The sequence below is a fragment of the Anomaloglossus baeobatrachus genome, chromosome 9 (assembly GCF_048569485.1).
Source record: "Anomaloglossus baeobatrachus isolate aAnoBae1 chromosome 9, aAnoBae1.hap1, whole genome shotgun sequence".
Classification (NCBI taxonomy): Eukaryota; Metazoa; Chordata; class Amphibia; order Anura; family Aromobatidae; genus Anomaloglossus; species Anomaloglossus baeobatrachus.
Window position 1 is genome coordinate 202163709 of NC_134361.1, and position 27283 is coordinate 202190991.

The 27283-nt window shown below is 48.9% G+C and overlaps 1 long non-coding RNA gene across 2 annotated transcripts; it reads right to left on the bottom strand.

Annotated features, from left to right (window-relative positions):
• Positions 1–322: 322 nt before the first annotated feature.
• LOC142250681 (uncharacterized) lies at positions 323–4052 on the bottom strand. 2 transcript variants are annotated; one of them, XR_012725252.1, is made up of 6 exons: positions 3162–4052; positions 3006–3073; positions 2861–2922; positions 924–1046; positions 771–825; positions 323–670 (listed from the first exon to the last, which is right to left on the bottom strand). It is a non-coding gene; the product is annotated as an uncharacterized LOC142250681 (long non-coding RNA). The 2 variants fall into 2 exon arrangements; XR_012725251.1 differs by having other exon boundaries at positions 771–829.
• Positions 4053–27283: the final 23231 nt, after the last annotated feature.

Genomic DNA, 27283 nt, shown 5'->3' on the forward strand with positions numbered 1-27283 from the left:
TTTATATATTAGATAGTACCAAGCGAAAGGAAATCCTGTATCTAGGGTGAGGGACCCCGGAGCCTACCGCTGGCCCCTGGGGTCCCTGACCACCCTAGACAGGTTCTGCACCTATTGACTTCTATGGAGTTTGAGGTCCGGGGTCAAGTTCAGCTGAACATTTAACTACAGTTTGGCAGAACCCAGTGAACCCGAACATCCAGGGGTCCGCTCATCCCTACTCCCGAATACTCCCTCCAGTCACTTATCATTATGTAACATAATTCTATACAGTAAAGTCACAACCAGACATAGACACGGTTAATATGATTTATTTTTCTCAATATTTTGTGTAAATTCCTTATCAGAATGTCTTTGGAGTGTGGGAGGAAACCGGAGAACCCGGAGGAAACCCACGCAAACACGGGGAGAACATACAAACTCCTTGCAGATGGTGTCCTTGGTGGGATTTGGACCCCAGTGCTGCAAGACTGCAGTGCTAACCACTGAGCCACCACAAGACTGCAGTGCTAACCACTGAGCCACCGTGCCGCCCGTATGTGGAATATGTGAGAACATCGTCTGGAGCTGCAGCTGATCTCAGGATCTCTGCAGATGATGGATCTGTCTCCATGGAGCCGATGAGAATCTGTGGATCTTGATGGAAATGACCTGGAACTTGTGTAGATTTCTGGAAAGAGAAGACGAGAAGATATTACATCCCATCAACAGATTCCTGAAGGAAATACAAAGGAGCTGAAGAAAAGAAGCAGATTCTAATCTCTACTTACATGAAGCGCAGGTCGCTCTGATCCAATCCCTCAATGGTTTATAGACTTGGAGCTTCTGTCTGTAAAAAGGAAAAAAAACAACAATAAGTATTATATTATATGTAATCTACAGATCATGGGGCAGAGAGAGAAGAGGAAATGAGGGGAACTCACCATCCGCTGTTTTGGGGTGTCCACGTTCATGGTCCTTCATGCTTGGTGAGAAGTGACCAAAGAGACCAGAACAACTGGAAAATAAAGATGATTTTTTTCCAGCCTTTAAAATAATGCAGATTTCTGTGAAGAGAAAATGACAAATCATTATATCCAGTGGTGTAACTAGAGTTCGATGGGCCCCGCCGTAATATTTGGACCTCACCCCCCCTCCAGGTTTCCCATGCTCTGCTTTACCGCTTTCCCTCAGCACCTGGCTCTTCCATGCTTTGCTATACATCTTTCCCTCAGCACCCAGCGTGACGCCCTGGACTAGCAAGGTAGTCACAGATAGCACCCCGCACAACACCAGTCCCTCACTAGGTAACACCAGCCAAACCAAAAACCCTAGTCACCTCCCGCAGAGCTTGATGAACACACCAGGGGGCGGAGCCAGGCGGTTGGCCACAACCACCGAGGAGTCCAGAGGGCCTGTGGCAGGAAAAGAGTAGTCAGTAGTCAGTAGTGAGTAGTCAGTTGACAGTGGAGTGAGGAGTGAAGGAGTCTGACAGGTGCCTGGGTTGGAGCCCATGCACCTTTGGCTAGGAGGCAGATGGTGGCCTAGCCTGCAGGAGCCGGGAAGACGGCTCAGTGGAACCGTGGTGGACCGGGACAGGGTAGTGGCCCGTCGGTACCGACCCGAGGAACCGACTCGGAAACCGGAGCACAAAGGGGGGTACTCAGACCCTGAAACAAGGTCCAGAATCCACTGGACTGAGTTAATAAACTGATTGCGGTCTGGACCTTAGGTCCTTTCCCACCCAAGTCCCGACTGAAGGCAACAGCCCACCGAGGGGGATAGAAAGCCACCGAATAGGCAGAGAGATCCCACGGGCCAGCGTCTTCAGGCAAACGGGCTCCTCCGACATATACAAGGCCGGGGAGCGGACTCTCATTGCTGAAGCACAGGCAGTCTACACATACACAACACGGTGCAGGAGAAAGGCCAAGACCACCGAACCGGGTGGGGGACCAGACGCACACCAGAGACTTGTGTGTGTCAATAACAGTGAGTACAACCGTGCCATCTGGCCGCGCACCGCCCTGCACCGCTCAGCTACTCTCCCCAATGGGTCCCAGGGCCATCATCCCTGCCCACGGAGGGGTTAACATCTTGCTGCATAACCATCTCCCCTGGGTGCCCCGTAACTGCAGCGGTGGTGTCTACACCTTCACCACATCCCGTGGGTGGCGTCACAAACTCAAACACGGCTCCGGCCGTACATCTACCTACCTACCCCCTAAGTAGCGCCAGCACCCTTTCAGAGCGAAGTGACCCCGGGTCCGGAGGCGTTCGAGCCACCCACCGACGAGCCCGAATCCGAGCGGCTCGGCTGCAGCCAAGCACGGGGCGGTACACCAGCTTTCCTAATTCTCTGCTATATATCTTTCCCTCAGCACCCAGCTTTCCAAATGCTCTGCTTTATATCTTTTTCTCAGAATCCAGCTTTCCCATGCTTTGCTATACATTTTTCTCCCACCACCCAGCTTTCCTATCCTCTGCTATATATCTTTCAGCACCCAGCTTTCCCATGATATCAGAACATGAGAAAGGTGGGTGCTGAGAGAAAGATGTATAGCAGAGCATGGCAAAGCTGGGTGAGGAAATAAAAATGTATAGCAGAGCATGGAAAAGCTGGGTGCTGAGAGAAAGATGTATAGCAGAGCATGGGAAAGCTGGGTGATGAGGGAAAGCACTTCTTTCACTCAGTAACCAGCTTTCCTATCCCATGCTTGTATCTTTGCCCCTATTCTTCTATTATATAGCACCCTGTACCCCCCCCAGGCCCCGCAGAGGTCCCGACCATGATCGTTCCGCCCCTTATTTTATCATATAAATAAATTCCTAGTAAAATGAGCTGGAGACTAAAAGAAGTTGAATCCTAATATTTACTTACATGAAGTACAGGTTGTTCTGATCTAATTATTCTTTGTTTTCCAAACTTTTTTGACTTTCCTTCTACAAAGAGGAGAAAGCAGCGATTATTTCTCTGTTACATGTAATGTACATATCACTGGACAGAGGAGTGAGGGGTGACTTACCGTCCGGTGTTTGGGGGACGTCCTGGGTTTAGCCCTTCATGTTTTATATTGACCAAAGCTGATGGTAACTAGAGAACAGAACAGCAAGAAGTTAAAGATGATTTATTTATTTTTTTACAGCCTTCAAATTAGTTGTAATGAATGCAGGGTCCTTACCTGGGCTGGAATTCAAGATGGTCTCCTCCACTGCCCGCACCATGGACATCTTAAGATGTCATTGTGGTGCGCGTCTGAAGCAGTGGTTACGGCACAGGGGGCAGTGAGGGCTGGAGCGCAGCCAGTCAGAAATGCAACCCGGATGGAAGAAGTGGTTGCACGGGACGACTGTGAGCTGCTCTCCAATCTGATAGTCCTCCATACATATGGGACATCTCTCGCCCTCCTCCTGTGAGGTTACATTCCTTGTTGGGAGTCTCTCAATTTGGCGAGTTCTCCAGCTAATCCTACCACGCCTTCTCCTCGGCACAGGTACATTTTGTACAGGTGGCTGCACCTGTGGCAGTGGTGGTGGGATCACAGGCTCTGCCTGCGGTTGAATAGGTGCGTGGATGGATGGTGATGGCCCCGCAGGGGCTGGTCTTAGAGGAGAGCGGCTTCTATCTCTGCTCCTGCCCCTGCTGCCCTCCGCTGTTGAGCTGGAGGGCCTGGCAGGGGCTGGTCTTAGAGGAGAGCGGCTTCTATCTCTGCTCCTGCCCCTGCTGCCCTCTGCTGTTGAGCTGGAGGGCCCGGCAGGGGCTGGTCTTGGAGGAGAGCGGCTTCTTTCTCTGCTGCCCTCCGCTGTTGAGCTGGAGGGCCCGGCAGGGGCTGGTCTAGGAGGAGAGCAGCTTCTTTCTCTGCTCCTGTCCCTGCTGCCCTCCGCTATTGAGCTGGAGGGCCCGGCAGGGGCTGGTCTAGGAGGAGAGCGGCTTCTTTCTCTGCTCCTGCCCCTGCTGCCCTCCGCTGTTGTGCTGGAGGGCCCGGCAGAGGCTGGTCTTAGAGGAGAGCGGCTTCTTTCCCTGCCCTCTTGTCCCCTACGGTGTAGAGGATCTCTGGCAGGTCTCCCTCTCCTCTCAGTGACAGCATTGCTGTCTCTCTGACGTCTATTGGGAGGTCTTCTCTGATGTCTTTCTTGAGACCTCAACCTATGGACAGTTATGGCCTGACCTATAAAGAAATGATAAATTATCATGATTATTTCCAATTTTGTTAAACACTTTTGGCCTATAGGGATCGGCCCATCTGCTGCTGTGGTGTTTAGGGAGAGGAGAACACTAGAAAAAATTGCCTTATTTTGGACTTTAGTTTACCTGCAGTGTCTGTCCTAAAATGTGGCCCATCATACCCCATGATATCTCCTCCCAGGAATGCCCTAAAGCAGAGGTCTCAAACATGCGGCTGCGGGCTCCATGCGGCCCCTCAGGCTGCTTCTTGCGGCCCACAGGCACGTGGACCCAGTAACGATCGCAGCAGGGGCCGCAGCCGTCAGCGCTTTATTTCAGATGAACATTTTTCTGGAGGTGTGAAGTCGAGCTCTCTCTGTACAACTCAATGGCAGCCACCGGCCAATCAGAGGCAAACAACTGACCCATTTGATCTCAGTTGCTTGCCTCTCATTGGCCAGCGGCTGCTATTGGAATAGTTGTGCAGCGAGAACTTGACTTGTGCAGCGCCGGCAGAACGTTCATCTGAATTTCAGATGAAGCGTTGACAATGGCTGCGAACATTACCACGTCCATATGCCTGCAGGCCACATGAAGCAGGAAAGAGGATGCCGAGGGACCGGAGGACAGGTGGTAAGAAGAAAGTTTTGGGGTGTTTGTGTAGAATTGAAAACAGAGGACCAGGATGGGACATTGCTACAAGAAGAGGTCCAGTAAAGGGGACATTACTACAAGAAGAGGACCTGCATGGGCACATTACTACAAAATGGGCACAAGGAGGGGGCACATTACTTCAGGATGGGGACCAGGATGGGCACATTACTACAGAATAGGGAGCAGGATAGTGACATTACTACAGGATGAGGACCAGGATTGGAACACTACTACAATATGTTGGCAGAAATTACTATATGGTGCCAATTGTAAAATTGTATTACTTACGAAAAGGGGATCAAATATATATATATAAAAGCATGATTTTTATTTTTTTTACCAGCAAAAATGTGTGTGTGTATATATATATATCTTTTTTTTAAAAAAAAAATGTAAACAAAGAGCTGTACATTGTTCTAATAAACTAAAAAAAGTTCAAAAATGTTGATCCAAAGCTGTATAGAAAAAATATGGTACCAATAAAAATGTCACTTTGTCCTGAAAAGAGTGCGGCCCCCAATTGTTTTTTTCTGTGTGGCCCTTATACCCAGCCGAGTTTGAGCCCCCTGCCCTATAGGGTGTGAATATTGTCTATCGTCCCCCAATATTTCACTTACCTCGATTTTGTGGTCGGCGCAGCCATGCTTCATTGTCAGCGATCAGCTGACGCAGCTCCCGGGCACTCATGTCTTAGGTACCTGGAGCTGATAGAATTTGGAGAACTGAGCTCTCCGGGCACCGGTATTATTGTGCCCTGATCAAAGATCAATAACAAGTAATAGGAAGTAAACACTAGATGTGGAGCACAAACTAGATCACTCTTCCAGAACCAAAGTGAAGTGTCAGCAAAAGCATCAACTCAAGAAATGGCAGTGATGTCCCTGTGCGGGGGCTTCTATACCCGCCGGCATTCCATTCCATTATGACATCATCATGGAGAACCCCGAGCATTGTGACATCACAGCAGCCGGCCGCCATGTTTGCTGCAACCGATGAATGGGGCAGAGAATGTGGAATAATAATATCCTGTCTGTTTTCTTATAATATAAATGTATAGAAATCTGTGGCTGGAAAAGATTTATATAAACAGGTTTTCTCATTGTTTGTAAATAGTAAATCTTTTGCTTGGTAGATAATATATATTATTTATTGTATAAATTGTTTATTATTAAACATTAGATGTCTATGGGGAATATCTATTATATAAAGCTGAGTATATGTATGTGTGTGTGTGTGTGTGTGTATGTATGTGTATATGTATGTGTGTGTGTGTGTGTGTGTGTGTGTATATGTATGTGTGTGTGTGTGTATGTATGTGTGTATGTATGTGTGTGTGTGTGTATGTATGTGTATATGTATGTGTGTGTGTGTGTATATGTATGTGTATATGTATGTGTGTGTGTGTGTGTGTATGTACACCGTGTGCAGAATTATTAGGAAAGTTGTATTTTAGTGGATTTTTTTATTATTGATCAACAACTATGTTCTCAATCAGCCCAAAAGACTCAAATATCAAAGCTTAATATTTTTGGCAGTTGGAGTGGGGTTTTTTAGATTTGGCTATCTTAGGAGGAGATCTGTTTGTGCAGGTAACTATTACTGTGCAGAATTATTAGGCAACTTAATCTATTCCCATCTCACTTGTTTATTTTCACCAGGTAAACCAATATAACTGCACAACATTTAGAAATAAACATTTCTGACATGCAAAAACAAAACCCCCCAAAAATTAGTTCCCAATATAGCCCCCTTTCTTTCTGATGACACTCAACAGCCGACCATCCATAGATTCTGTCATTGCTTGATCTGTTTACGATCCACATTGCGTGCAGCAGCCACCACAGCCTCCAGACACTGCTCCGAGAGATGGACTGTTTTTCCCTCCCTGTAGATCTCACATTTTATGAGGGACCACAGGTTCTCTATGGGGTTCAGATCACGTGAACAAGGGGGCCATGTCATTATTTTTCATCTTTCAGACCTTTACTGGCCAGCCACGCTGTGGAGTAGTTGGATGCATGTGATGGAGCATTGTCCTGCATGAAAATCATGTTTGTCTTGAACGATACCGACTTCTTCCTGTACCACTGCTTGAAGAAGTTGTCTTCCAGAAACTGGCAGTAGGTCTGGGAGTTGAGCTTCACTCCATCCTCAACCTGAAAAGATCCCACAAGTTGATCTTTGATGATCCCAGCCCACACCAGTCCCCACCTCCACCTTGCTGGCATCTGAGTCGGAGTGGAGCGCTCTGCCCTTTACTGATCCAGCCTCTGGCCCATGCATCTGCCCATCAAGAGTCACTCTCATTTCATCAGTCCATAAAACCTTTGAAAAATCAGTCTTAAGATATTTCTTGGCCCAGTCTTGACGTTTTATCTTATGTTTCTTGGTCAGAGGTGGTGGTTTTTCCGCCTTCCTTACCTTGGCCATGTTCCTGAGTATGGCACACCTTGTGCTTTTTGATACTCCAGTAACGTTGCAGCTATGAAATATGGCCAAACTGGGGGCAAATGGCATCTTGGCAGATTCACGCTTGATTTTCCTCAATTCATGGGCAGTTATTTTGCGCCTTTTTTGCCCAGCACGCTTCTTGCGCCCCTGTTGGCTTTTTGCCATGAAACGCTTGATTGTTCGGTGATCACGCTGCAAAAGTTTGGCAATTTCAAGTCTGCTTCATCCCTCTGCAAGACCTCTCACAATTGTGGACTTTTCAGAGCCCGTCAAATCTCTCTTCTGACCCATTTTGCCAAATGAAAGGAAGTTGCTTAATAATTAAGCACCCCTTATATAGGGTGTTGATGTCATTACACCGCACCCCTCCTCATCACAGAGATGCACATCACCTGATTTACTTCATTGGTAGTTGGCTCTCAGCCTATACAGCCTGGAGTAGGACAACATGTATAAAAAGCATCACGTGATCAAAATACTCATTTGCCTATAATTCTGCACACAGTGTATATAACAAGAGAGGCCACGATGTAATAAAGGATGGAAAAAATACAAAACAAGAAAGGCCACTATATAATAGAGGATGAATTAATACATAAGATAGAATATAGTGAGGGATGGTGCAATACATAAGCAGAGGGAACACTGTCATAAGGAATGGAGAAATACATAGAGAGGAAATTATCTAATAAGGGATGGCATTATACTTTATAAGAAAATAAGAGAGTGCTATTTAATAATGGAATGGTGATATACATAGGTATACAGATAAGGACATTTTTGTGTACTCACCGTAAAATGTCTTTCTTGGAGCCTTTCATTGGGGGACACAGACAGTGGGTTATATGTTGTCTCCAGGGGAGGCGTGACACTAGGTTTAAAAAAGTGTTAGCTCCTCCTCCCACAGCATATACCCCAGCTAGACGGGAAATAGCTCAGTTTGTTGTAAAAGCAGTAGGAAAAAGACAACCAAAACCACAAGGGCGGGAGCTGTGTCCCCCAATGAAAGGCTCCAAGAAAGACATTTTACGGTGAGTACACAAAAATGTCCTTTCCTTTCTCGTCTTTTCATTGGGGGACACAGACAGTGGGACGTCCCAAAGCAGTCCCTGGGTGGGAACTGAACTATTAACAGTGTATAACATCAGACTAAGAGCTGACTAACAACTGCAACTGCAGTGAACACATATCAACACTGTCAAGAACCGAGCAGTGGCCACTTATAAATGGGCCACTGCCGCCTGAAGGACTTGTCTTCCAAGAGCAGCATCCGCGGATGCATGCGTATGCACTCTGTAGAATTTTGTGAACGTGTGCACACTGGACCAGGTAGCGGCCTTGCAAAGTTGGGCCGCCGAAGCCTGATGGTGGATAGCCCAGGAGGCACCCACTGCTCGTGTAGAGTAGGCCCGCACAGATTGAGGGGGAACGGCACCTCGTGCTTTGTATGCCTCACAGATGGCAGTCCTGATCCATCGAGAAATCGTGGATTTAGACGCCGGGTTGCGCTTTTTGTGTCCTACTGGGAGGACGAAGAGGGCATCGGACTTGCGCAACGGCGCTGTTCTGGAGATGCAGATCCGCAGAGCCCTGACAAGATCGAGAGTGTGAAGGGCTTTGTCAAAGGAGTGGACCGGGGCCGGGCAGAATGACGGCAACACAATGTCTTTGTTCAGGTGGAAAGAGGATACGACCTTCGGAAGGAAGGCGGGGGAAGGCCGAAGGACCACCTTATCATGATGGAATATCAGGTAAGGTGAGCGACAGGAAAGAGCTGCCAGTTCGGACACTCGCCTGATACAGGTAATAGCGACTAAAAAGGCAACTTTCCAAGACAATCGTTGAAGAGAGATTTCTCTCAGAGGTTCGAAAGGAGGAAGTTGAAGGACTCCCAGAACCAGATTCAGATCCCAGGGATCTAAGGGGTGGCGATAAGGAGCGACCAAATGCGGTACTCCTTGAAGAAAGGTATGGACCTGAGGGCGGGAAGCCAGCTGCTTCTGGAAAAAAATCGACAAGGCAGAAACTTGTCCTTTAAGGGTACTGAGAGCAAGACCCGAGTCCAGACCGTCTTGCAGAAAAGCAAGAACATTAGGGATTGAAAAGGTCAGGGGCCACCGATTATGACAGTCACACCAGGAAAGATAGGTCTTCCAGGTCCTGTGGTAAATGCTGGCGGAGGAAGGCTTCCGAGCATTAAGCATGGTATGAACTACCCTGGAAGAAAGACCCGATTTGGCTAGAATCAGGGATTCAAGCGCCACGCCGTCAAATGCAGCTGTGCTGTATTCTGGTGGAATATTGGACCTTGCAACAGAAGATCCGGGCGGTCGGGAAGATGCCAGGGAGTGTCGCTGAGAAGTTGGAGGAGCTCTGGATACCAGGCTCTCCTGGGCCAGTCCGGGGCCACGAGGATCACCAGGATTCCCTCCGCTTTGATTTTCTTGATTACTCTCGGAATGAGAGGAAACAGAGGGAAGATGTAGGGCAGGCGAAACTGCGACCATGGAAAGACTAGGGCGTCGGAGCCGAGCGCTAGCGGGTCTCTCGACCGAGATATGAAGGGACGTATTTTGGCATTCATTTGAGACGCCATGAGGTCCACATCCGGGAGTCCCCAACGAAGAGTGATCTGATGGAACACTTCGTCGTGGAGGGACCATTCCCCTGCCGCTAGACCTTGCCTGCTGAGAAAGTCTGCGGCCCAGTTGTCTACCCCTGGGATATGGACAGCTGAAATAATGGGGATTTGCTTCTCTGCCCAAAGAAGAATCCTGGATACTTCCTTCATCGCTGCCTTGCTGCGAGTTCCTCCCTGACGGTTGATGTAAGCCACGGCCGTGGCATTGTCTGACTGGATCCGAACAGGGAGGCCCAATAGTAAGGGTTGAAATTCTGAAGGGCCAAAAATATGGCTTTGATCTCCAGAACATGGATGTGCAGAGAGCGCTCGGAAGGAGACCAGCATCCCTGAACAGTGTGGTGGAGAAACACCGCCCCCCAGCCTATCAGGCTGGCTTCCGATGTGACTACCTGCCAGTGGACCGGGCGGAAGGACTTCCCTTGAGATAGGGATGAGGCTTGAGTCCACCAGACGAGGGAGCTGAGCGCAGACCGAGATAGGCGGACTGACCGGTCCAGGGAAGCTGGATTCTTGTCCCAGGAGGATAGAAGATCCAGTTGTAGAGGGCGCATATGGAATTGGGCAAAGGACACGGCTTCTATGACCGCCACCATCTTGCCTAACACTCTCATTCCATTCCGAAGGGATGTCTGACGGCGAGAGCGGAGGGATTGGGCGGCCCGGATCAGGGAAGATCTCTTGTCCTCTGGAAGAAAAACCCGTGACTGAGCCGTGTCTATCAGCATACCTAGAAAGGTGATGCGCTAATGAGGAATGAGGGATGACTTGTTGAAGTTGATAAGCCACCCTAGCCTTGACAGCGTGTCTAGGCAAATCTGCACGTTTTCTGAGCAAACGTGAAGAGAGCTCCCTTTGACAAGAAGGTCGTCCAAATAGGGAACGACCAGGATGCCTCTGGGGTGTAAAATGGACATGACGGCCGCCATGACCTTTGTGAAGACCCGAGGCGCAGTGGCCAGCCCAAAGGGGAGAGCCCTGAATTGGAAATGAAGGTGTCCTACGGCAAAGCGAAGGAACCGTTGATGAGAGACACATATGGGAATGTGTAAATAAGCATCTTGAACGTCTATGGAAGCTAGGAATTCTCCTGGTTCCATGGCGGCTAGTACTGCTCTCAATGATTCCATTCGGAAAGTTCGAATCCGTATGAATTTGTTCAGCCGTTTGAGGTCCAAGATAGGGCGGACAGAGCCATCTTTTTTGGGAACGACAAAAAAATTTGAATAGAAACCTTTGCCGCGCTGTTCCAGGGGTACTGGAATGATAACGTTTGCTTTCTGTAAAGAGGCTATGGCCTGAAATAAGGCCTGGCTTTGCGTTTTGGATTTTGGAAGACGAGAATGCAGAAACCTGTTGGCCGGCAGGGAATGGAAATCGATCTTGTAACCTGAGGTGACGATTTCTCGAACCCAAGCATCATGAGTGTGGTCTAGCCAGATATCCCAAAAAAGCAGAAGCCGCCCTCCCACAGGAGTCGGATCTGCGGGATACCTGGCGTCATGCTGAGGGGGCCTGTACAGAGCGAGGTCCTTTGGGTTTAGGTTGCTTGGAGTGGGAATGCCAAGAAGAGCCCCTTGAGGGACCGGATCCTCGATCTGAACGTTGGGACGGTCCTTGTGCCGATGGTTTTTGGGGGGCAGGCCGAAAGGACTGCCTGCGCCAAGAAGATTTTTTGAAATTTCTGGCTACAGGCCGCTTTTGTGGTAGAATGGTACTTTTACCACCCGTCGCCTCAGATACGAGTTTGTCCAGGGATGCACCAAACAGACGAAGACCCTGGAAGGGAAGTGTGGACAGGGACTTCTTGGAGGCACTGTCCGCATTCCATATTTTTAGCCACAGAACCCTGCGGGCGAAGACAGCATTGGCTGCCGTTAGAGCTGACCAGCTAGCTGCATCTAGGGAGCCGTGAAGAAAATAATTAGAGGCAAGAGAGAACAAATCAAGAATCTCAAGAGCCTCTGGAGGAATATTGCAAGGGCGAAGCAACTTGAGCAGGTTCCTACTCCACACGTTCATAGCTCTTGCCACCCATGTCATGGCAAACAGGGGGCGCAGAGAGGAGCCCGAAGCCTGGAAAATAGATTTGACCACAGTCTCAACTGCGCGGTCGGACGAGTCCTTGAGAGACGCGTTGTCTGAAACAGACATAACCGTGTGTTTAGCCAGTCTGGATACTGGCGGATCCACAACGGGGGGTACCGACCAGGGATTAACCATTTCCGGAGGAAAGGGATAAGCGAATGAAGAGGAGGATTTTTTATTAAACCTCCTGTCAGGGTGATCCCACCGTTTAGATATGATTTGATGAAAAATCGGATCCTGGGCAAAGGACTTAGGAGGCTTCTTGGCTCGCTTGATTGCCGACTGAGAAGTCGGGTCCGAGGGCTGATCAGAAATCGACAGAGAGTGATTGACAGCCGCTATTAAAGTGTCTTCCATATGCCTAGACTCAGAAGGGACATCTGAATCAGAGTCTCGGGAATCGTGACTACTAAAGGTCACGGAGCCTGAGTCAGACTGACCATCGTGTGAGTCAGACGAGGCGGAGCGGTCGCAATGGCGCCTTTTGGAGACAGCCTTTTTACGTACTGGGGATGATACACCAGACGAAGGCGGGCTCCTCTGAGGGAGCTGAGCCGGGGGGAAGCTGTGGGAGCCTGTGGAAGGCTGGGATATCTGAGCGGCCAGGTCATCTAACCTTTTAGACATCAGAAGAGCCCATGCAGGGATAGCCTCATCAGACAGGGGTGCTGCCTGAATGGTGGCCGGGGCCGAACCCACAGACTGCACGACCCCCTGGTCCGGCAACACATGTTGTGACATTGTAGTAGGGGCATTGCAGCCCCGGCAGAGTGGATAGCTTTGACCATTGGGAAACGAGCTTTCACAGGTGGTACAAGCATAGTACAGGTCCATAGAGGATGCCTGGGAAGCTTTATCACCCTTGCGTTTTTTACGCATGTCAGCAACAAACGTACAATTATACTGTGAGCCTTTAGCAGTATTACACTACTGTGGGCGAGGAGCTACTAGCAGTATTAGAAAGAGACTGCTATACAGAGCTGGTATATACCAATAGTAAAGTGGCACACACTGCCAAACAGTCGGTATATACCTGCAGACACAGTCAGTATATACCGCTAAAAGCTGATATACACCGCCAGCCAGCAGGCACACACCGCTAGAAAGACAGCGATATACCGCTGAACAGAGCGGTATGTAGTGCTGCAGAGTTGCAGAGCCAAGGAGGCGATCTAACCCGTGTCTGCTCCCCACATGTAATGGCGTCCAGTGTTCTCTGGCAGCATGGAGGGGAGAGACGGCCCACTAGAGGGAGCGGCTTCTAGAGCAGTGGAGGGGGCATTGCTAAGAATGCAGGCCCGAAACCGGGAGCTAAATTTATGATGCTTCCCCGGGAACACGGCCTGCATCGCCCCACCGGCGCCTCCTCAGGCGGCGGTTGCATGCAGGGGATGGGGAATGGACCGAGCTGACAATCAGTGTGTGTTTAGCTAGGGCAATGGAAACCTGAGCTGAAGCTCCATATTTCCCCACTCAGAAAAACATGACAGAAGGACAAGTGACAGTAGTGTGCAGCAGCAAACCTTTTTTTATAACAGCTAAGCTGCACGAATAGCCTTGCCCAGTTCCTTTTTTTTGTACGGACACAAAAATAATGCCCCCAGTGAACCCCTTAATGTTCCCACACACTTAAATACCCTTTTCATTGCTTCCAAGTAGTATAGCTTCCCAAAGATTACACATTATGATTTCTCCTGATTCCCCCACACACAAAGTATGATACTGGCAGTGCCCCACACACACAGTTTCATTCCCCGAGTGTCCCCCATACACACTTTGATGCCCCTAGTGTCCCACACACACATTATGATGCCCCAGTGTCCCCTACACACAGTATGATTTCCCCAGTGTCCCCACAGACAGTCTGATGCCTCCAGTGACCCCAACATACAGTATGACACCCCCAGTGTGTTCTTCACAAACAGTGTGATGCCCCCATTGTCCCCCACACACAGTATGATGCCCGCAGTGTCCCATACGCATAGTATGATGCCACCAGTGTCCTCCAGCCACAGTATGATGCCCCAGTGTCCCTCACACACACACACACACACACACACAGACACACACACACACTATGATGCCTCCAGTGTCCCCCACACACAGTATGATGCCCTGTGTTCTCCACACACATTATGATGCCTCTATTGTCCCTCACACACAGTATGATGCCCCAAGTGTCCCCCACACACAGTATGATACCTTCGGTGCCCCACACACAGTTTGATTCCCCGAGTGTCCCCTATACACAGTTTGATGCCCCTAGTGTCCTACACACACATTATGATGCCCCAGTGTCCCCTACACACAGTATGATGCATCCAGTTTCCCCAACAAACAGTATGATTCCCTCAGTGTCCCTCACACACAGTATGATGACCCCAGTGTCACACACACACACACACACACACACAGTATGATGCCCCTGTGCCCTTAGTGTGACCCACATAAAGTATGATTTCCCCAGTGTCCCACACACACAGTATGATGCCTCCAGTGACCCCAAAATACAGTATGACACCCCCAGTGTTCTTCACAAACAGTGTGACGCCCCCATTGTCCAAACACACACAGTATGATGCCCCAAGTGTCCCCCACACACAGTATGATGCCTCCAGTGTCCCCAACATACAGTATGATGCCCTCAGTGTTCTTCACAAACAGTGTGATGACCCCATTGTCCCCCACACACAGTATGATGCCCCTATTGTCCCCTCACACACAGTATGGTGCCTCCAGTGTCCCAATATACAGTATGACGCCCCCAGTGTTCTTCACAGAGTGTGACGCCCTTATTGTCCCCACACACAGAATGATGTCCACAGTGTCCCACACACATAGTATGATGCCCTTAGTGTCCCCCACACACATTATGATGCCACCAGTTTCTCCCACACAGAGTATGATGCATCTAGTATCCCCCACACACAGTATGATGCCCGCAGTGTCCCCCACACATAGTATGATGCCCTTAGTGTCCCCCACACATAGTATGATGCCCCCAGTGTCCCCCCAGCCACAGTATGATGCCCCAGTGCCCCTCACACACATTATGATGCCCCCAGTGTCTCACACACACATAGTATGATGCCACCAGTGTCCCCCACACACAGTATGGTGCCCTGTGTTCTCCACACACATTATGATGCCCCTATTGTCCCCCACACACAGTATGATGCCTCCAGTGTCCCCCACACACAGTATGATTCCCCCAGTGTCTGCCACACACCCTGACCTTCACAGAGGGAAAACAGTTTTAACCAGAACCCAGACAGCGCTGCTCTTTATTATTTGCAGTACCACCTAACTTATAGGATTTTCCAAAGAAAGGAGCAAGGAGCAGCGACGCTGGAGTAGAAGAAACGGATTTAGGCTATGTATGCAAAGTTTTTTTTTAGGCTTTCAAAATTGACAAGTTTTCAACTGGAAAACACTTAAGGAAACGCTCTATCTTTGGAGAGATTTTGGAGAAGTTTTGAAGAGTTTTTGAAGTATTTTGAAATTTCCTGAAGTGTTTCAGGCATTTTGATTGGACAGTATTTAGTTTGCAGAATTTTCTATCGGGACTTTACTGTACTTTTTTTTTCCTACCAGTTGGTTTTGAAAACTTGAAACAGAAAAAACACAAAGATTCTATCTAGTGATATTGGAGTGGAACCAAAAAGAAGAGTCTTGGGGCACCAGCTGACGTCCGTAGGTGATGCCCTTTATAAGTTGTAGTCCAACAGAAATATATGGAAATGGAAAGAGCAAAAAACATGAAATAGTAAAAAAAATCTATGCAATACTGCCATCTATTGGTGAGATTCTGGTGGAGCTCAGGTGGTTTTGTAAGTTCACCATTGTTTTCCATCAGTCACAATCCGTCATTTTGAGATACAACTAAATCCTGCAGAGCTTCAGTTTTTTTTATAATGGAAGCCTATGGGGGCTGGAATCTGTCGGAATCCGTTAAATGACTGATTCCGGCGACGGATCCGTTTTTAGCAACAGAGCATGCTCAGAAGTGGAAATTCCTTTCGGGTTAGTACAAAATTCTCTCTCTCTCTCCCTCTGTCGATGTCGGTCTCTCTCTCTCGGTCAGTCTCTCCCTCTCTCTCATACTCACCGATCACCGGTGCGGCACTGCACGGCTGTCACACTGCTCCGGCGGCTTCTCCTGGTTTTGAAAAAGCCGGTCGCTCATTATTCCATCTCGTATTCACTGCTTCCCCCGCCCACTGGCACCTATGATTGGTTGCAGTTAAACGAGCCTCCACGCTGAGTGACAGCTGTCTCACTGCAACCAATCACAGCTGCCGGTGGGCGGGTCTATATTTTGCAGTAAAATAAATAATTAAAAAAAAACAGTGTGCAGTCCCCCCAATTTTGATACCAGCCAAGGTAAAGCCACACGGCTGAGGGCTAGTATTTTCAGGATTGGGAGCCCCACGTTATGATGAGCCCCCCAGCCTAAAAATATCAGCCAGCAGCCGCCTGGAATTGCCTCATCCATTAGATGCGACAGTCCCGGGACTCTACCTGGCTCATCCAGAATTGCCCTGATGCGGTGGCAATCGGGGTAATAAGGAGTTAATGGCAGCCCAAAGCTGCCACTAAGTCTTAGGTTAATCATGGCAGGTGTGTATGAGACACCCCCTGTGACGACATGGACTCTGTCAGTGCCCAGCAGGGGTTAAATTTCTTAAAATTCAGCCAGACATGAAGATAGTTTGTTTATAGACGGGGGATAAGTTCCTCATTGTTTTTACAATACTCTTGCTACATGCTGCCAATCTAGGACCTGTGGATCCGATTGGCTAGCCATAACTGAACCTGGATTATAATACTACATGGCCTTCAGCATTGAATGCAAGGATTCGGCTTTGATATCAAGAACTACCTAAGGAAGGAATCCAGCTTGGGACAATCCAGTCATCTGACTACAGACTTTGCGGACCTCAGCCAGCTTCCTAAATCTGGCGTTATTCCATTCTCGGTGGGTGCCCGCTGAAAGCGGGGTGCTGCTGGTTTGGAGTAAGTAGCCCTGGAAGATCTGAGGCACGGACATTCTAAATCTCTGGTGAGCCAGCTGAAGGGTGAGAAACTGTTGCCGGTTACATTCTGTGATTTTGCTGGTTATGTGCCATATGCCGTTAATTTTTTGGGGATCCAATAAAGTCTTAGGTGGGATTTGCACGTTGCGACATCGCAAGCCGATGCTGCGATGTCGCACGCGATAGTCCCCGCCCCCGTCGCAGGTACGATATCGTGTGATAGCTGGCGTAGCGAAAATTATCGCTACGCCAGCTTCACATGCACTCACCTGCCCTGCGACCGTTGCTCTGGCCGGCGACCCGCTTCCTTCCTAAGGGGGCGGGTCGTGCAGCGTCATAGCGACGTCACACGGTAGGCGGCCAATAGCGGCGGAGGGGCAAAGATGAGCAGGATGTAAACATCCCGCCCACCTCGGTCCTTCCGCATAGCCGCCGGTGGCAGGTAAGGAGATGTTACTCGCTCCTGCGGCTTCATACACAGCAATGTGTGCTGCCACAGGAACGAGGAATAACATCGTACCTGTCGCGGCACCGGCATTATGGAAATGTCGGTGAATGCAACGATGATACGATAACGACGTTTTTGCGCTCGTTCATCGTATCATCTAGCATTTACACAGTACGATGTCGAAAGTGACGCCGGATGTGCGTCACTTTCGATTTGACCCCACCGATGTCGCAACGTACAAAGCCGCCCTTAATATAGTGATTCCCTCACTCTGTGTTGTCTGAGTAGTGTTCCGCCCACGGTTAAGGAGGTCGGGCGTTCAATTGGGGTGAGCCCTGGGCCATGCTGTCTTTCTAAAGGCGGCCGGGCCAGCAGATGAGAGCACCCACTGACCCACGTGTCTCCACACCCCCAATCACTAAACTGTAGTGAAAGTAAATAAACACAAACACCTAAAAATCTATTATTTGAAATAAAAGACAAAAAACACCCTCTTTCAACACTTTATTAAGCCCCAAATACCCCCCCCAGGTCCGGCGTAATCCACACAGGTCCCATGACGCTTTCAGCTCTGCTACATCGGCAACTGACAGGAGCGGCCGTAGAACACCGCCGATCGCTGTTAGCTCCACGGAGCAACTGAAGTGAGTCGCACTGTCAGCGGTGACGTCACTCAGGTGGTGCCGGTGTGTGTGCTGTCGTGATGGTGGCGGTAGTGCCTGTGTGTGTGCGGTGATGATGGGGGTGGTAGTGCCAGTGTATGCGGTGATGATGGGGGCGGTAGTGCCGCTGTGTTTGCGGTGATGGTAGGAGCGGTAGTGTTACGGGGGGACTGGCAGATCAGGATAAGGTGGTAAATATCCCAATCGCCAGTTGGGGCTTACTGTCCTCCAGATGACAATGGAGCTGCTGGCAACCCGAAGGTTAGGCAGAAAATACAGAGCTGGGTGGCTCTGAGATAACCCAGGAGACCTGGGAACCGGTCATGTGTGTAGAGACACGTCAGACCGGACGACAACCCAGTTAGCGTTTCAGTGTACCTATGGCGCCGACCATGTGTGCAGGGAACACATCAGGCCGGGTGGTGACCAGGTAGCGTTGACCGGAAAGCCGCCGTGAAAGCGCCCCGTCGGCCACGTGTGTATGACACGTCAGACTGAGCGGTCCCCTAATTAGCGTTTCTGGCCACCAGGGCTCTCAACTAGCCACGTGTGTACAGGACACGTCAGGCCAGGTGGTCACACTGGTAGCGTTGACTAGGAAGCCGATACGAGGGGAAGAGGGTCCACACACCCAGCCCAGGAACTCCCTGTTAATGCCACAGGGGTCCTGGGGTACGCTGTCTGTGTGCGTTGGAGGCACAACTGGACAGGTGGTGCAGCAGCCGCAGCCCAGTTAACTCCACTGGGCTGCACTAGCAGGATAAAACAGTAGGAGGTGGAAGCGCGGCGTCTAACCCTAACGTGCTGAGCCACGGGTGTCTTGGCGTGACAAGCACCGGACGCCTAACCCTACCTACCGCTTCCAAACAAAGGCTTATGCCGCAATGGGCTCTATACATGGAGGTGTGCTCACAACAAGCATATGAGAAGACTGCGCGCCTCCATGTTGTCTCCAGCCCCTTTTATCACCTTACGGTCCGCCCCAAACCCAAAGTGGACCACAATAGCCTGGAGCCAATAGCGGGGTGCCATGTCATCAACGACATCACCAGTGGCCTATCCGGAACAGCCACGTCACTGATGACCTCATGGCAGCCACACCCCAAACACCTCACCAGTCATCGTCTGACGACCAATGGTGAGGTGCCGTGTCATAGGGGCGGGCCTCCGTGAGTCAGTCCGGAGTGGCCACATCATCAGGACACCTGATGTGTGTCAGCCTATCAGGGCCTGCCACCTCACGGACATGCCCAGTGAGGTCCTTAACGGACCTAGCCTCTGATGCACTAAGTGCCTGTACATGCTCAGTAGCCTGAACAACAGTCTCAGAAATCAGACTATCTGCCTGAGCATGCTCAGTAGGCACAACACAGAACTTAGACATGGCACGATGTCCAAGTAGCTGTGCAAAGAGGCTTTTCGCACTAAGTGTAGGAGCATGCTCAGTAGCCTGAACTGAGGACTTAGCCTCAGAAACGGCACTATCAGGCTGAGCATGCTCACTAGGCAAAACACTGGACTTAGGCTCTGGCTGGGGTAAATCGGTGCGCGCATGCGCACTAGCCGCCTCTCCACACTTAGACGTGGAGGAGGAAGCAGCCAGCTGGACGACCCGAGACACGGCCAAAAACGGCAGCTGCTGCCTGGGCACAACAGGAACCGCAGCAGGCTGCTTGCGGCTATGGCGGCGCCGATTCGTAACAGGTAGTGCCGGTGTGTGTGCGGTGGTGATGGGGGAGGTAGTGCCAGTGTGTGTGCGGTGATGATGTGGGCAATAGTGCTGGTGTGTGTGCGGTGATGATGGGGGCGATATTGCTGGTGTGTGTGCGATGATGATGGGTACGGTAGTGCCGGTGTGTGTGCGATGATGATGGGGGCGGAAGTGCCGGTGTGTGCGGTCATGATGGGGGATCTCTCTCCCCTTTGCCAGGTAACGAATCCGTTGTTTTAACGGATCCGTCCCATCAGTTGTACCACAATCTGCAACGCATCAGTCACAAAACTGATTGTGACTGATGCAAAACAATGGAAGTGTGAACTTTGCCTTATATAGAATCTTGTTTGGAAAGAACAGGGTTAATACCTAGTTAGCCAGGAGAGAGAGGAGTGATAGAGACCATGGGGAGTCAGTTCTTGCTTCAAAGTCAGTTAGGATGTCGTGAGTGAGCAATCAAGAAAGAATAAGAACCGTGGGTGTGTGTGAGGAGAAGGATCAGGGAGCAAGAGGCTACCAGGAACCTAGAGTGGTGGCAGTCTTCCTCTGATGCAGGCGATTCCGGGTACTATGAGACTTAAATAGCTGTAATACAACAGTTGTGTACTGGACTCTGGGGAACAGCCTTGAAGTGAAGGTGGATTCGGATAGACCAGGGGTGTGTTAAGTAGGATGGTAGCTAGCAACCGTGGGTGGGTGTGTGTGATGAATCAATGAGCAAGAAGCTACCAGGAACCTACAGTGGTTGCAGTTCACTGAAGCAGGCAAGTAGGGGTACTCTAGCAGTTTAACAGCTGTAATGCAGCAGTAGTGTAATGGACTCTGGGGAACAGCCTTGAATCGAAGGTGGATTCGGACAGACCAGTGGTGCATCAAGCAGAGTGGTGGCTAGCAACCGTGGGTGGGTGTGTGTTAAGAATCAGGGAGCAAGAGATTATCAGGAACCTACAGTGGCAGCAGTATTTTCTGAAGCAGGTGAGTGAGGGTATTATGGGATTTACAAAGCTGTAATGCAGCAGTAGTGTATTGGACTTGGGGGAACAGCCTTGAGGCAAAGGTGGATTCGGACAGACCAGTGGTGCGTCACACACAGCCAAGAGTCCAAGATAACCTATATTTCTGTAGCATGTGACTGTGACATCACTGTGTGTATTATCCCTGTACTGTGACATCACTGTGTGTATTATCCCTGTACTGTGACATCACTGTGTATTATCCCTGTACTGTGACATCACTGTGTGTATTATCCCTGTACTGTAACATCACTGTGTGTATTATCCCTGTACTGTGACATCACTGTGTGTATTATCCCTGTACTGTGACATCACTGTGTGTATTATTCCTGTACTGTGACATCACTGTGTGTATTATCCCTGTACAGTGACATCACTGTGTGTATTATCCCTGTACAGTGACATCGCTGTGTGTATTATCCCTGTACAGTGACATCGCTGTGTGTATTATCCCTGCACAGTGACATCGCTGTGTGTATTATCCCTGTACTGTGACATCACTGTGTGTATTATCCCTGTACTGTGACATCACTGTGTGTATTATCCCTGTACTGTGACATCACTGTGGGTATTATCCCTGTACTGTGACATCGCTGTGTGTATTATCCCTGTACTGTGACATCACTGTGTGTATTATCTCTGTACTGTGACATCACTGTGTGTATTATCCCTGTACTGTGACATCACTGTGTGTATTATCCCTGTACAGTGACATCGCTGTGTGTATTATCCCTGTACTGTGACATCACTGTGTGTATTATCCCTGTACTGTGACATCACTGTGTGTATTATCTCTGTACTGTGACATCACTGTGTGTATTATCCCTGTACAGTGACATCGCTGTGTGTATTATCCCTGTACTGTGACATCACTGTGTGTATTATCTCTGTACTGTGACATCACTGTGTGTATTACCCCTGTACTGTGACATCACTGTGTGTATTACCCCTGTACAGTGACATCGCTGTGTGTATTATCCCTGTACTGTGACATCGCTGTGTGTATTATCTCTGTACTGTGACATCACTGTGTGTATTATCCCTGTACTGTGACATCACTGTGTGTATTATCCCTGTACTGTGACATCACTGTGTGTATTATCCCTGTACTGTGACATCACTATGTGTATTATCCCTGTACTGTGACATCACTGTGTGTGTTATCCCTATACTGTGACATCACTGTGTGTATTATCCCTGTACTGTGACATCACTATGTGTATTATCCCTGTACTGTGACATCACTGTGTGTATTATCCCTGTACTGTGACATCACTGTGTGTATTATCCCTGTACTGTGACATCACTGTGTGTGTTATCCCTGTACTGTGACATCACTGTGTGTATTATCCCTGTACTGTGACATCACTATGTGTATTATCCCTGTACTGTGACATCACTCTGTGTATTATCCCTGTACTGTGACATCACTGTGTATATTATCCCTGTACTGTCACATCACTCTGTGTATTACCCCTGTACTGTGACATCACTATGTGTATTATCCCTGTACTGTGACATCACTGTGTGTGTTATCCCTGTACTGTGACATCACTGTGTGTATTATCCCTGCACTGTGACATCACTGTGTGTATTACCCCTGTACTGTGACATCACTGTGTGTATTATCCCTGTACTGTGACATCACTGTGTGTATTATCCCTGTACTGTGACATCACTCTGTGTATTATCCCTGTACTGTGACATCGCTGTGTGTATTATCCCTGTACTGTGACATCACTGTGTATATTATCCCTGTACTGTCACATCACTCTGTGTATTACCCCTGTACTGTGACATCACTATGTGTATTATCCCTGTACTGTGACATCACTGTGTGTATTATCCCTGTACTGTGACATCACTGTGTGTATTATCCCTGTACTGTGACATCGCTGTGTGCATTATCCCTGTACTGTGACATCACTGTGTGTATTATCCCTGTACTGTGACATCACTGTGTGTATTATCCCTGTACTGTGACATCACTGTGTACATTATCTCTGTACTGTGACATCACTGTGTGTATTATCCCTGTACTGTGACATCACTGTGTGTATTACCCCTGTACTGTGACATCACTGTGTGTATTATCCCTGTACTGTGACATCCCTGTGTGTATTATCCCTGTACTGTGACATCACTGTGTGTATTATCCCTGTACTGTGACATCACTGTGTACATTATCCCTGTACTGTGACATCACTGTGTGTATTATCCCTGTATTGTGACATCACTGTGTGTATTATCCCTGTACTGTGACATCCCTGTGTGTATTATCCCTGTACTGTGACATCCCTGTGTGTATTATCCCTGTACTGTGACATCACTGTGTGTATTATCCCTGTACTGTGACATCACTGTGTGTATTATCCCTGTACTGTGACATCACTGTGTGTATTATCCCTGTACTGTGACATCCCTGTGTGTATTATCCCTGTACTGTGACATCCCTGTGTGTATTATCCCTGTACTGTGACATCACTGTGTGTATTATCCCTGTACTGTGACATCCCTGTGTGTATTATCCCTGTACTGTGACATCCCTGTGTGTATTATCCCTGTACTGTGACATCACTGTGTGTATTATCCCTCTACTTCATGACCTTCAGTTTCATGCAGTGAAAATGTTAATGATCCACCACTCGATGGCGCCACAATATAGCAAATAAATATGAGTCTGCGCTTTTGGACCCATTCGTACAATGCTGCACTATCCGAAAAATAAAAAAAAAATCCATACGTGGGTAAAGAATGTCCGTTCAGCGACTCAGGGCAGAACATGGAACATTTGCCGCATTTGTTACATATTTTGGACTTTTTGGAACAACCTGACCTTTTTTACAGTCATATAGGAGGGGAAAAAAAATCAGTTTTTAACATACTATGTACAACATCCTTCACTAATTTATTTTTAATATATATATAGTGATCAGAAGTTCATTTTTTTTTTTATATACAGGGATGTAAATTCTTAGCATAGACATAGACATAGACATGGCATGAACTAGTGCTGCTATACTAGTTCATGCCATGTGTCGGGACCCTGTGGCTGATTTGCCGGTCCTATGAGGGACACTTAATATTTCCGTGAATTTGTGTCTGGACCTTTTGGCTGATATGCCGGTCCCGTTTTAAGGACACTGAATACTTCCTTTGGATTTGTATCTTACTCTCCTGAGGATATAATGAAACGCGTTGAGAGAAAGAAATCCTATATTTATATACTTCGGAGTTAATTTTGAGTGGATCCTTGGAATACCTGGTGGAACCAGGGGATCTCTTTGATTTTGGTCAACTCCACAGTAATTAAATTTGATTGTCTGAGGAACATTCGTCCACAGTGACCTGAAGACGGGTGAGACTGTTCCTTATTATTCCCTATCTAGCAATCTACAACATGGGGATTGTTTTGCTGCTGTTCTATTACTATTGTCTTTCTGTGAAAGAATATTCCTACTAATGAACTATATAGGATATCACAGGTAGTGACATTTTTAGGCGCCTTCTGCGCTATAATTGTTGTTGGTCTCTTATTTTAATTCTATCACATTAAAAGTTATATTTTAGGCGTGTTAATTTCGCTGGGTTACCTAGCTATTTATATTTATATTTACGGTGTATCCCTATCCAGTAGCTTTATCTGTCTAGGTGCCTGGAACCTGTCAAGGAGGAGGGTCAGCAGCCAGCTCCTATCACCAGTCCGGGACCGAAGGCACGTCGGGGTACATGGACCCTAGGTCGGGGAGAAGCTTCAGGCAACCTGGCAATTAACCTGCAGAGGATAGGGGCTTTATGGACTGTTCCCACCAGCTTAGAGTGCGGGGGCACTAGCACAACGAGGGGGATAGGGCTTTCCTACCAAGCGGCCCACTGAAATCCCAAGCGTGAGCTCCTGAGAGCAGGCTCCTCCATTTAGCCACAGTGGGGAGCGGGGCCCGGACAGCTCCAAGCTTCCGGACCACAACGGACACTCTAAATTGGTGCCAGGAGGCAGGTTACGGGCCACCAGGCAGTGCTGCAGGGGACGGGACCCGGACGAGATCCTTCCGAGAGGCAACGGCGTTCAGAGACTTGGTTTACCCTGTTGTCAGCGTCTGCTTCATTGCTGAGTGAGTACTCGACTGACCCCTGCACTGTGTCCCCACATCACCATCCAGAGTCCCAGGGCCTACCCCTACCCATGGAGGGCAACATCACCAAGCTGCCCCACTCCATCACCCTGGGTACTCCCAACGGCAGCGGCGGTACTCCCAATAACCGCTCACCACGGGTGGCGTCACGAACTATACCAAATCCCCTGTAAATACTCCCTCTCCATTTGAGTGTGGCCCCTAAGCCCCCGAACCGGAGACCCTCGAACCACGAGTAACCACCACCGCCGGATCCGAGCGGTTTGATCCGCTGCAGGGGCAGCACAGATGCGCATGCTCACTCATTGCTCCATTATCAAGATTGATGGGATCTGATGATTGCAAACAACCCCAATCTCAAGAACTGAGTTCTGAAATGCCCTGTCTAAATGAAGCGACTGCTGCGCATGCGCGTGTCACTCTAGGTACAGGAAGTACCAAGCAAACTTGGAAAAGGGAGGGAAACCCTGTATCTAGGGAAGGGGGAGATGGTGACCCCTGACCAAACCTACCACTGATCCATGGGGTCCCTCACCACCCCTAGATAGGTTCTGTACCTATTCGCCGAGCAGGATACCTGACCCTGATTGGCCCATTAAGGATATAGGATAAATGTACAATACCTGTCACGCTAGGTACGGGGAAGTACCAAGCAACATGGAAGGGGAACCTCTCGGTCTAGGGAAGGAGGAGATGGTGACCCTGTCCAAACCTACCGCTAGCCCCTGGCTTCCTTCCATAGATAGGTTCCACACCTCTGCGCAGAGCAGGATACCTGGCCTTGACTGACCCTAGGTATCCCTAGTGCTGGGCCCTAAATAGAAAGTCAGGGAGTATTTTGTGCAGCCAAACACTTTGACCTTCTACTGCCAGAAACCACATGACTGTCTGTCAACTATGACACACCCGTGAGAGCATGCCAACGCTCTCTAGAGACTACCGGAAAGCTGAGTACAGCACTCTGCTTTTTCCAGTAGTCTTATAAATTATGAATGGAGTGTTAATGCGCATGCGCAGCCATCGCTCCATCCTGACAGGACATTTCTGAGCCCTGTTATTCAGATCAGTATTTCTCCCAATTGACAGATCCCCACAATCCTGAGAATGGAGTAACGACTGAGCATGCGCATTGTGACGACATGGACTCTCATGGGTTAAAGTTTCTTAAAATCCAGCCAGACAGCACGATAGATTGTCTATAGATTGGGGAGAAGTCCCTCATTGTTTTTACAAGACTCTTGTTGACTCAATGTAATTGTGTTGGCCACTGAAAGCCAGACGTATTGTTCTCCAGACATTTCCAGTAACCATTGTATTGAAGTTGTGTATTGATAATGTAATTACCTTAGTAGCCATTGTCTAGTCGGTGACTTGCCGACTCCATGTAGATATACTGAGTCTTTCTATGCACATCATTTAAATGAACATTATCCATGCAGCTTGAAATTCATCAAATGGGAGAAGCAATCTTGTCCAACCAATCGATGAGGACGCAGTGTATCCTAAGGGAAGGTTATGGCTATAAAAGGGACTTCTTTAAGCCACCAGGGTTGATGAAGGTTGATTGATGCTGATGGATCCAGTCTAAGCTCTTTGGAGCTGACTAGAGGATCAGGATATCTTATGGCTTCAATCTAGGGACTCCGGTTCCGGTTGGAGACCATATCCACAGCCTAGGGATTTCGACTCCGGCTGCCAGGATTGTAACATCAAACCAGGACTACCTAAGGAGGACACTCAGGTTGGGACAGTTCAGTCACCTGTTACAGACTTTGCAGACCTCAGACAGCTTGGAACCTGTGAGGCATGGACATTCTAAATCCCTGGTGAGCCAGCGGAAGGGTGAGACTCTGTTGCCTGTTACATTTGTGTGTTTTGCTGGTTATGTGCCGTTAATTGTTTGGGGATCCAATAAAGTCTAAATATTGTGGTTCCCTCACCCTGTGTTGTCTGAGTAGTGTTACGCCCACGGTTAAGGAGGCCGGCGTTCAGTTGGGATGAGCCCTGAGCCACGCTGTCTTTCTAAAGGCGGCGGGTTTTAGTGGACGAGAGCACCCACTGAGCCCCGTGTCTCCACACGCATCACCACTCCATCCACGGCCTGGAAAGTTACCAGTAATAGGTTAGTACAGCACTCTGTGTTTTCCAGCAGTCTCATAGACAATGAACAGATCAGTGATGCGCATGCGCAGCCGTCGCTCCAGTCCGACAGGGCATTTTCGAATTCTATTCTTGAGATCAGTGTTGGTCGCAGCTGTCAGATTCCCACTGATCCTGTGTATGGGGCTCTGAAATACCC